The sequence below is a fragment of the Mobula birostris genome, chromosome 4 (genome assembly GCF_030028105.1).
Source record: "Mobula birostris isolate sMobBir1 chromosome 4, sMobBir1.hap1, whole genome shotgun sequence".
NCBI classification, from domain to species: domain Eukaryota; kingdom Metazoa; phylum Chordata; class Chondrichthyes; order Myliobatiformes; family Myliobatidae; genus Mobula; species Mobula birostris.
In genome coordinates, this window is record NC_092373.1 from 185,010,489 (window position 1) to 185,020,692 (window position 10,204).

Genomic DNA, 10,204 nt, shown 5'->3' on the forward strand with positions numbered 1-10,204 from the left:
TAGTTTAGGAGATTGAAGGGTAATAACTGTTCACAAACCTGGTGGTGTGGGACCCAAGGCTCCTGAACCCCCTTCCTGATTGCAGCAGTGAGAAGAAATCATGACCTAGATGGTGGGAGTTCTTGATGATAGATGTTGCTGTCTTGTGGCAGCGTTCCTTATAGATGAAGGGGCTTTTCCTGTGATGGACTGGGCTGTATCCAGTATTTTTTTGTATGCTTTCCACTTCTCGGCATTGATGTTTCCAAATTGGAGGCTCTTTAGAGCTTATTTCCTCATTGACACCAAGATTGGGGGTGAGGAAGGCTATTAAAACTGGCAGTAGGATCTGGACCATCTGGAAACATGGGCTACTAAATGGTAGATGGAGTTTAATGCAGAGAAGTGTGAGGTGTTCACTTTGGGAGGGCAAGCCATGTTAGGGCTTGCATGATGAGTATGGCAGGACAGAGGGATCAGGGAATATAGATCCACAATATCTTGATAGTGGCAATACACATTGAGAGCAACACACACACAAAATGCTAGAGGAACTCAGCATGCCTGTCAACATCTGTGGAAAAGAGTACAGTCAACATTTCAGGCCGAGTCTCCTCAGCAGGACTGGATACAGGATTTGGATACACATTGATAGAGAGCTTTTGGTACATTGGCCAAAGTATTGAGTTCTGGAGTTGGGACATTATGTTGTAGTTGCATAAGACATTAAAGGAAACCAAATTTGGAGTATTGTGTGCAGTTCTGGTCACCAGTCTACAGGAAAGATGCCGATAAACCTGAAAGAATGCAGAGAAAATTTACAAGAGTATTGCCAAAACTTGACGACCTGAGTTACAGGGAAAGATTGAATAAGTTAGGACTTTATTCCTTAGAGTGTCGGAGAATGAGGGAAGATTTGATAGAGGTATACAAAATAATGAGGTGTATAGATAGGGTAAATTCAAGCAAACTTTTTTCCCACTGAGGTTGGGTGAGACTAGAACGAGAGGCCTTGGGTTAAAGGTGAAAGGTGAAATGTTTAAGGGGAAGATGAGGATGAAATTCTTCATTCAGTGGTTGGTGACAGTGTGGAATCAGCTGCTAGTGGAAGTTGTATATGCAGATTCAACTTCAACTTTTAAGAGAAATTTGGATAGGTACATGGATGGGAGGGGTATGGAGGCAGTGGTCCAGGTGCAGGTCTATGGGACAAGACAGATTAATAATTTGACGTGGATTAGAACGGCTGAAGGGCTGTTTCTGTGCTGTAGTGTTCTATGACTCTGATTCTGTAGCATGGATCAGAACAAGCACATAGCTTAGCTCTGAGTTCGTCAAATTGAAACAATAAGAGATAAATCCTTCCTCATTAAAGCAAAAGGCACTCAGTTACTGGTGTTCAGGTTTTTTTGCCTGAAGCTGGGTAATTAGTGGTTCATTGTGTCTGATCAACTCATTTAATCTCAAAGGTTTTTAATCTATTTGCTTGAAAGCATATTAGTTCAAATATACATCTGTATCAAAACAAAGGATCACAAAAGTTATGGTGAGTGGGAAGGTGCTGGGTTTCTGAATGAGGTTAAGCAGATAGAAATGGTATCAGCACTTTAAGAGTCTGTGACCCAGTCTTGATGGGATCCACTCGTTGTTGCAGAGACATTGGTGCTTTGATCCTGCATCCTAATAAATGGAGATAGTTCCAAAGATTCAGAGGATGAGCAGTGCTAGATCATAGAGAGCCACATCATTGAAATAGGCTCTCTAGTCCATCAAGTCTACGCCAACTATCAAATCACAAACAAGAAACAATCTGCAGATGCTGGAAATCCAAGCAACACACACAAAACGCTGGAGGAATTCCGCAGGCCAGGCAGCATCTCTGGAAAAGGGTAAACAGTCGACGTTTCAGGCCGAGACACTTCATCAGGACTGGGGGAAAAGGGTGAGAAGTCAGAGTAAGAAGGTGGGGGAAGGGGAGGAAGAAATACAAAGTAGTAGGTGATAAGTGAAACCAGGAGAGGGGGAGGGGTGAAGTAAAGAGCTGGGAAGTTGATTGGTGAAAGAGATAAAGGGCTGGAGAAGGAGGAATCTGACATGAGAGGCCAGAAGACCATGGAAGAAAGGGAAGAGGGAAGAGCACCAGAGGGAGGTGATGGGCAGGTAAGTAGATATGGTGAGAGGGGGAACTCCAAATGGGGAATGGTGAAGTGGGGGGGGGGGGTCATTTATGGAAGTTCAAGAAATCGATGTTCATGCCATCAGGTTGGAGGCTACCCAAACGGAATATCAAGTTTTGCTCCTCCAACCTGAGTGTGGACTAGTCACGGCAGTAGAGGAGGGCATGGACTGACATGGTGGAATGGGAATGGGAAGTAGAATTAAAATGAGTGGCCACTGGGAGATCCCACTTTTTCTGGCAGACGGAGCGTAGGTGCTCGGTGAAACGATCTCCCAATCTACATCCTCTCACCAATATACAGGAGGCCGCACTGGACACAGTATATGACCCCAACAGACTCAGGTGAAATGTCACCTCACCTGGAAGGACTGTATGGGGTCCTGAATGGTAGTGAGGGAGCTGGTGTAGGGGCAGGTGTGGCACTTGTTCTGCTTGCAAAGATAAACATCAGGAGGGAGGTCAGTGGGGAGAGACGAATGGGCAAGGGAATCACGCAAGGAGAAATTCCTGCAGAAAGCAAAAAGAGGGTAGGGGAAGATGTGCTTCATGGTGGTATTCCATTGGAGATGGAGGAAATAACAGAGAATTATGAGATGGACGTGGAGGCTGGTGGGATGGCAAGTGAGGTCAAGAGTAACTCTATCCCTGGTGAGGTGGTGGGAGGATGGGGTGAGGGCAGACATGAGCAAAATGGAAGAGATGCGGGTGAGGGCAGCGTTAATGGTGAAGGAAGGGAAGCCCCATTCGTTGAAGAAGGAGGACATCTCCTTTGTTCTGGAATCAAAAGCCTGATCTTGAGAGCAGATGCAGCGGAGACTGAGGAATTGAGGGAAGTGGATGGCATTTTTACAAGCAACAGGGTGGGAAGAGGTATAGTTCAGGTAGTTGTGTGAATCAATGGGTTTATAAAAGATATCAGAAGATAAGCTGTCTCCAGAGATAGAATCAGTGAGATTGAGAAAGGAGAGGGAAGTGTTGGAAATAGACCAGATAAATTTGAGGGCAGAGTGTAAGTTGATGAATTTGATGAGCTCCACATGGGTGCAGGATGCAGTGCAGGAAAAGTTGGGGAGTGATACCAGTTAGGCTTGGAACTTAGACTGTTCCACAAAGTCAAATAAAAGGCAGGCATAGCTGGGACCCATGCAAGTATCCATGGCTACACCTTTTGTTTGAAGGAAGTAGGAGTAGTCAAAGGAAGAATTATTGAGAGTGAGGACAAGTTCTGCTAGGTGGAGGAGAGTGGTGGTGGAGGGGAACTGATTGGGTCTGATGTCAAGAAAGAAGCGTAGAGCTTTGAGGTCTTCCAACTATCAAATGCCCATTTCTTATTTGAAGGAGCAGCAAGTTGGTAATAATTTGATAAGTCTTTTAGAGACAATAATTCAAGAGCAAACAGGCTAACCAAGTGGATAAAAGGACAGCCATGTTCAAAATTCTACATGCAGTACTTCAAAGTACATTTATTATCAAAGTATGTATAAATTATACAACCTGACAGGATTACAGGCAGCAACAAAACGAGAAACCTGAAAGAACCCAATTTTAAAAAAACACCAACACCCAATGCGCAGAGAGAGAAAGAAAAAAATGCAAACAATAAAGCAAGCGTCAGCATTCAGAACAAAACTGAGTCCATAAACCCGAAGCCTGGAGCAGCCAAAGTGGGCCCATAGTCTCAGTTCATCACACAGAGCAGCAAATCGCTGCAAAGTTCGCAGACTCCAAGCTCAGAGCAGCTGGAGAACGACACAGCCTCAGCGCCAAGGACAGCAGAGTAAAATTGATTGAATTAATTTAGATTTTTGCTAAAGTGACAGTGTGGATTAATTCAATACAGTTCATTTCCGAATCAGTTTTAGTATCACTGGCCTACTGTATGTTATGAAGTTTGTCGTTTTGCAGCAAAACATTACAATATATAATAATAAAACTGTAAATGTGTGGGCACGTGGCCAAGTAGTTAAGGCATTCGACTAGCGACCTGAAGGTCGTGAGTTCGAGCCCCAGCCGAGGCAGCTTGTTGTGTCCTTGAGCAAGGCATTTAATCACACAGTGCTCTGCGACGACACTGGTGCCAAGCTGTATCGGCCCTTGCTTCTCCCCTCTCCACCAGTGTCGTGGAGAGGGGAGACTTGCAGCATGGGCAACTGCTGGTCTTCCATACAACCTTGCCCAGGCCTGCGCCCTGGAGAGTGAAGACTTTCCAGGCGCAGATCCATGGTCTCGCAAGACTAACGGATGCCTTAAGTTAAAAAAAAAATATATATATTTATTTTAAAGAAGTTAAATTAAATTAGTGCAAAAAAGAGAAAAATAAAGTAGTGAGGTAGTGTTCATGGGTTCAGATGGCAGGGATTCAGAAATCGAATGGCAAAGAGGAAGAAGCTGTTCCTGAATCGTTGAGTGTGTGCCTTCAGGCTCCTGTACCTCATTCCTGATGGTAGTAATGAGAAGAGGGCACGTCCAGGGTGATAGAGTTCCTTATTGATGGATGCCACCATCTTGAGGCATCATTTCTTGAAGATGTCCAAAACATTACGAAGGCTGGTGCTCTTGACGGAGCTGACTGAGCTCACAACTTTCTGCGGCTTATTTTGATCCTGTGCAGTAGCCACCCCCCATACCAGATGGTGATGAAGCCAGTTGGAGTGCTCTCCACAGTACATCTGTAGAAATTTACAAGTGTCTTTGGTGCACACCAAATCTCCTCAAAATCCTGATGAAATTTAGCTACTGTCATTCACTCTTTGTAACTGCTTCAATACGTTGGGCCCAGGATAGATTCTCAGAGATGTTGTTAACCAGGAACTTGAAGTTGCTCACTTTTTCCACTTCTGATCCCTTGCTGAGGACTTGCGTGTGTTCCCTCATCTTACCCTTTCTGATGTCCACAATCTTTCTGATGTCTTTGGTCTGACTGATGTTGAGTGCAAGGTTGTTACTGTGATACCACTCAACCATTTTGCATTTGTGTTCTTTCAAAGGTATGTGAAAATTCCCCATTCCCCTCAGTTCCCTAATCTTGCAAAATGTATCTATCTCCTCATTAAATACCTTGTAGGATTTCACCTCCACAACCCTCTGGGATAATGAATTCTAGAGGTTCTCTACCCAGAGCATGCAGAGGAGATTTACCAGGATGCAGCAGGAATTAGAGAGCAACTGTAATGCCCTGGGTAAGATTTCTACTGCTATGCTGTGAGGTATACTTATTTTAGCAGATTTCAGCAAAAATGGCACGTTCTGCTAGTATGAGGATTTTGACTGCAGCTAAAGATAAGGAGCAATATTGTCCAACTTAGGAATATGGTGTCAGCCAGCAGGGTTGTCTGGGTACGTGTTGTAACTTTCCGCCCAGTGGAACATCCGAGAGTACTGGGCAGGAACAGATTCTAGTTTGTTTTTTTTTGGAGGGAGCTACAGAGCAGAGCACAGGGGAAGATGTTGCAGCATACCATTCGAAGGAGATTCTTCATTGTAAGATGTGCCTTGCGCAGGTGAATGGTTCCTAGGAGGAAGTGGCAACATTCCTGAGAGCGCCAGTTTGTTCAAGATGGTCTTTGTGAGAAATTCAAACTGCAGCAGGTGCCTTCACACAGAATGTGGGTTCAGAACGTAAGTAAAATGATATACCTGACTTCTCCAGAAATGAGCTCCAATGTCTATGTGCACATTTAGACTGGTTAACTGTAATGGGCCCTTTTTTTAAATTCCTTTCTTCTCTTAATAATTGTTTGATAAAGTTGAAAATTGGTAAATATACAGTACTCATTTTATAATTTTATGCTAGTGTACGATCTGTCATTTCTTGGCGACTGATAATTGTGTGTGAGCAGTATTTACACAGCGTTCGCTACCATCAATGTTCCTTAATAGAAAATCCCAACTTTCCTATTTGGTGGCACCCAACTCGTACCGGCCCTAGACGTACATTGTTTATGAAAGGTGTCCTTTTCACCACTGAGTCACGAGGCTGTTAGCAGAGTTAGTAAATGAGCAAGTTTCTATATGAGCCCGGTGAAAGGTTGCTCAAGCAATAGATTAATCATATTGTTACCGAAGTGTTTCTCTTCAAAGAAGAGATGGCCATTGAGGAAATGTTGAGCAAGCTCGGACTTCTGTCTTTGGAGGATGAGATGTGACTTGATAGAGATGTATAAAATGACAAGAGGCATAGAGTGGACAGCCAGCACTTCTTTCTTAGAGCAGATATATTCAGGACATTTAGGAGAAATTTATATATACGCACGTGGATGAAAATAAAATGAAGAACTATGTGGGAGCAAAGGGTTAGATAGATCTTGGAGTAAATTAAACTTTGGCTCAATATTGTGGGCTGTAGGGCCTGAACTGTGAATCAGAATCAGTTTTATTATCACTGATATATTCAAAAGATTGGAAGTACATTTATTATCAAAGTATGTTTAAATTATACAACCTTGGGATTTGGCTGCTGACAGGCAGCCACAAACCAAGAAAACCAAAAGAACCCAATGTGCAGAGAAAGAAAAAGAAACAGAAACACAAATCACGCAGACAATAAAAGCAAGCAATTGAATCTGTAGCCCCAAATCTCAGAGCATGCAAAGTAGGCCCATAGCCTCGGTTTCAGTTCATCATACAGCGTCCATCGAAAATATTCACCCCCCCCCCCGAAAGTCTTCATGTTTTATTGTTTGACATTTACAATATTGAATCACCGTGGATTTAATTTGGCTTTTTTTTAACACTGATCAACAGAAAAGACACTTCCATATCAAAGTGAAAACAAATTTCTACACATAAACTTTGTTGTTTTTAGGCCACTCCTGTGTAGTTTTGGCCTTCTGCTTTGGGTCATTGTCTTGCTAGAAAACAAATCTTCTCTCAAGTCGAGTTCTCTTGCAGACTGCATTAGGTTTTCCTCTAGGTTTCAGACAACAGCATGTTTCACTGCAGGGATGGTATGTTTTTGATGATGGGTGGTGTTTGGCTTATGTCAAACATAGAGTTTAGTCTGATGGCCACAAAGCTCAATTTTGGTTTCATCAGACCATAGAACCTTCTTTCAGCTGACTTCAGAGTCTCCCACACGCCTTCTAGCAAACTATCTGAGATTTCATGTGGGTTTTTTTTCAACCGTTGCTTTCTCTTTGCCACTCTCCTACAAAGCTGCAACTGGTGAAGCACCCAGGCAACAGTTGTTGTATACACAGTCTCTCCAATCTCAGCCACTGAAGCTTGTAACTTCTCCAGAGTTGTCATTGGTGCCTTGGTGACCTCTCTCACCAGTCCCCTTCTTGCACAGTCACTCAGATTTTGAGGGCTTATATTCTTTCCATTTCTTGATGATTGACTAAACTGTACTCCAAGGGATATTTAGTGACTTGGAAATTGTCTTGTATCCATCTTCTGACTTGTGCTTTTCAATAAACATTTTGCTTGTTGCTTGGAGTGTCCTTTTGCCCTCATGGTGAAGTGAGACCTTCTAGTTACAGGTGTATTTTTACTACAATCAGTTGAAACACCTTGACGGCACACAGGTGATCTCCATGTAACTAATTATGTGGTTTCTAAAACCAATTGGCTGCACCAGTGATGATTTGGTGTGTCATATTAAAGGGGCTGAATACTTACATAATCAATTATTTTGTGTTTAATATTTGCAATTAATTTAGATCACTTTGTAGAAATCTGTTTTCACTTTGACATGGAAGGGTCTTTTTCTGTTGATTACTGTCAAAAAAACCCCAAATGAAATCCGTTGTGATTCAACTTTGTAAAACAAAACATGAAAATGTCCGGGGGGTGGGAGGTGGGGGGTTGAATACTTTTCAGAGGCTCTGTACAGCGTGGCAAATCACTGGCACGAAATGTACAGCAGCCGGAGCGGACCCAGAGACCCAGCACTGTGGAAAGAGGAGTGAACATCGCGGAAGTGCGAATGGAAGAGGCTCAACCCTCACCTCCAGTCTGACATCCTGCCTTTCCTGTCTATCAGGGCCAGCACATAAATCGTCGAAACACCAGATCATCAGACTAGGACACACCCTGCCACAGCAATACGCTCCGGACCTAGACCACACCCCCACCAGCCCAGAGCGTTCCTGACCTTTCCTAATCAGCTCGGCACTGATCCAACCTCACTCTCATTTTAGGAGGATGTGCACCAAAACTCCTCCTCCTAGACTTGCTCCGAATCATGCATTCCAACTCCATCTTTGATACCGACATCATCTTGAACATGTTACACTCCGATTTTGCAATGCGCTAGTATGGCTCATCCTTCGAGTCAGCTTTGTCTTCACCTGCCTTTTTGTCTTCATTGTTTGTGGTGATAGTTTACCATAACGTGCTCCAGAAAGTAATATTTATTATGTTTTTGTCGAATTTCTTGCAAGTGAACTCTGCTTCACCTGAAAGGCCAGTCCCTGGATGGTGAGGAAGAAGGTGGTGGGACAGGTTTTTTCAACTTTGCCAGGGGACAGGGTGGGGTAGGTGAGGAGGAAAAATAGACCCGGGAGTCATGAAGAGAGTGGTCCCTCAGGAAGTTATGAAAGGGAAGAGGAGGGGTTTGGGCAGAGCAAAAGATGTGGCTAGTAGGTAAGAACATGTTGAAGCTGGTGGACGTCAAAAGTTCGTGTTTATTGCCTTGGGCAATCCAAATGCCAAGAAATTTTTTTGCAACAGGAGTACAATACAGTAGAAACATGATGAACATAGGTTAACTACATAACCTACTTGATAAAATAAGCATCATGATAATAGTGCAAGTTCAGTTCGAGAAAAACAAAAATAAAAATGGACAACATGGTGCTTTAAGCGCCAACCGTCACCAATGAGGGTTCGATTCCCGCCACTGTCTTTAACGAGTTTGTAATTTCTCACCGTGACCGTGTGGGTTTCCTCTGGGTGCTCCAGTTTCCTCTCAAATTCCAAAAACTATATTTCTATGTTATATTGACTATCCTGTTGTACAAACTATTTATTATAAATACTACAATTATACATTGCACATTTAGACGGAGATATAACGTAAAGATTTTTACTCCTCATGTTTTTGCAGGATGTGAGGAATAAAGTCAATTCAATTCAATTGGTTAGGGTTAATAAATTACAAACATGCTATGTTGGTGCCAGAGTTGTGGGTTGCCGCCAGCACAACCCTGGTGGATACCAACAGCCCTCAGAGGAAAGCAGAATAATCGTTTGAAAGGGACTTTAATGACAGAACATTCAAATGAGATCATCAGACTGTTTTACAATTGAGACAGAGTAGAACATATACAGTCCTAATGAAGGGTCTCAGCCAGAAACTTCGTCTGTTTACTCTTCTCCCTAGGTGCTGTCTGACCCGCTGAGCTCTTCCAGCATTTTGTGTGTGTTATTCTGGAACTGGGTTAGACTGATATCATGCTCAGTGCAGACATGATGGGCCAAACAGGCAGCCCTGTTCTATATTCCAATGTCAGACTCGACAGGCCAAAACTCCCACTTCAGTTCTGATCTATATCAATGTCTTTTCCAATATTATAGTTTGAAATTCAACCATGAAGTTCAAAGTTTAAAGTATTTTTTTTTATCAAAGCATGTATTTGTTACCATATACTACCTTGAGGTTAATTTTCTTGCAGGTATTTACAGAAGAAAAGAAATACAAGAGAATTTATAATAAAGACCGACAAGCAACCAATGTGCAAAAGAAGACAACCCGTGCAAATAAAATATAATACTGTGAACCTGAGTTGTAAGGAGTCTTTGAAAGTGAGTCTGTAGGTTGCAGAGCTAGTTCGGAGTTGTAGTGATTGAAGATATCCATGCCACACCAGAAGCCTGATGGTTATAGGGTAATAACAGTTCCTGACCTAGTCGTGTGGGTATGGGACTAACACTACCCAATAGTCATGGTGAGAAGAGAGTATGGCCTGGATAAAGATGTGTGCTGCTTTCTTTTAAAAGATTTGAGTTTTGTTTCCATATGGTTGTTAAACTGTGGTCACCTCTGTTTCCTTTGGGTGAAGATAAAAGATTCCTGGCACTACTTCATGGAAGAGAAACCGAGTT

The 10,204-nt window shown here is 42.9% G+C and overlaps 1 protein-coding gene across 2 annotated transcripts in view; it reads left to right on the forward strand.

Moving 5' to 3' along the window:
• The window catches only part of mavs (mitochondrial antiviral signaling protein), a 63,480-nt gene extending 53,637 nt beyond the window's left edge, over window positions 1-9,843 (forward strand). The window contains exons 7-8 of one of the 2 annotated variants that reach the window (XR_011885818.1): window positions 5,659-5,776; window positions 9,775-9,843. The gene's annotated coding sequence lies outside the window, so the exon portion shown is untranslated. The remainder of the gene's footprint in view (window positions 1-5,658; window positions 5,777-9,774) is intronic. The other variant, XM_072256685.1, reaches the window with a different exon arrangement.
• Window positions 9,844-10,204: the final 361 nt, after the last annotated feature.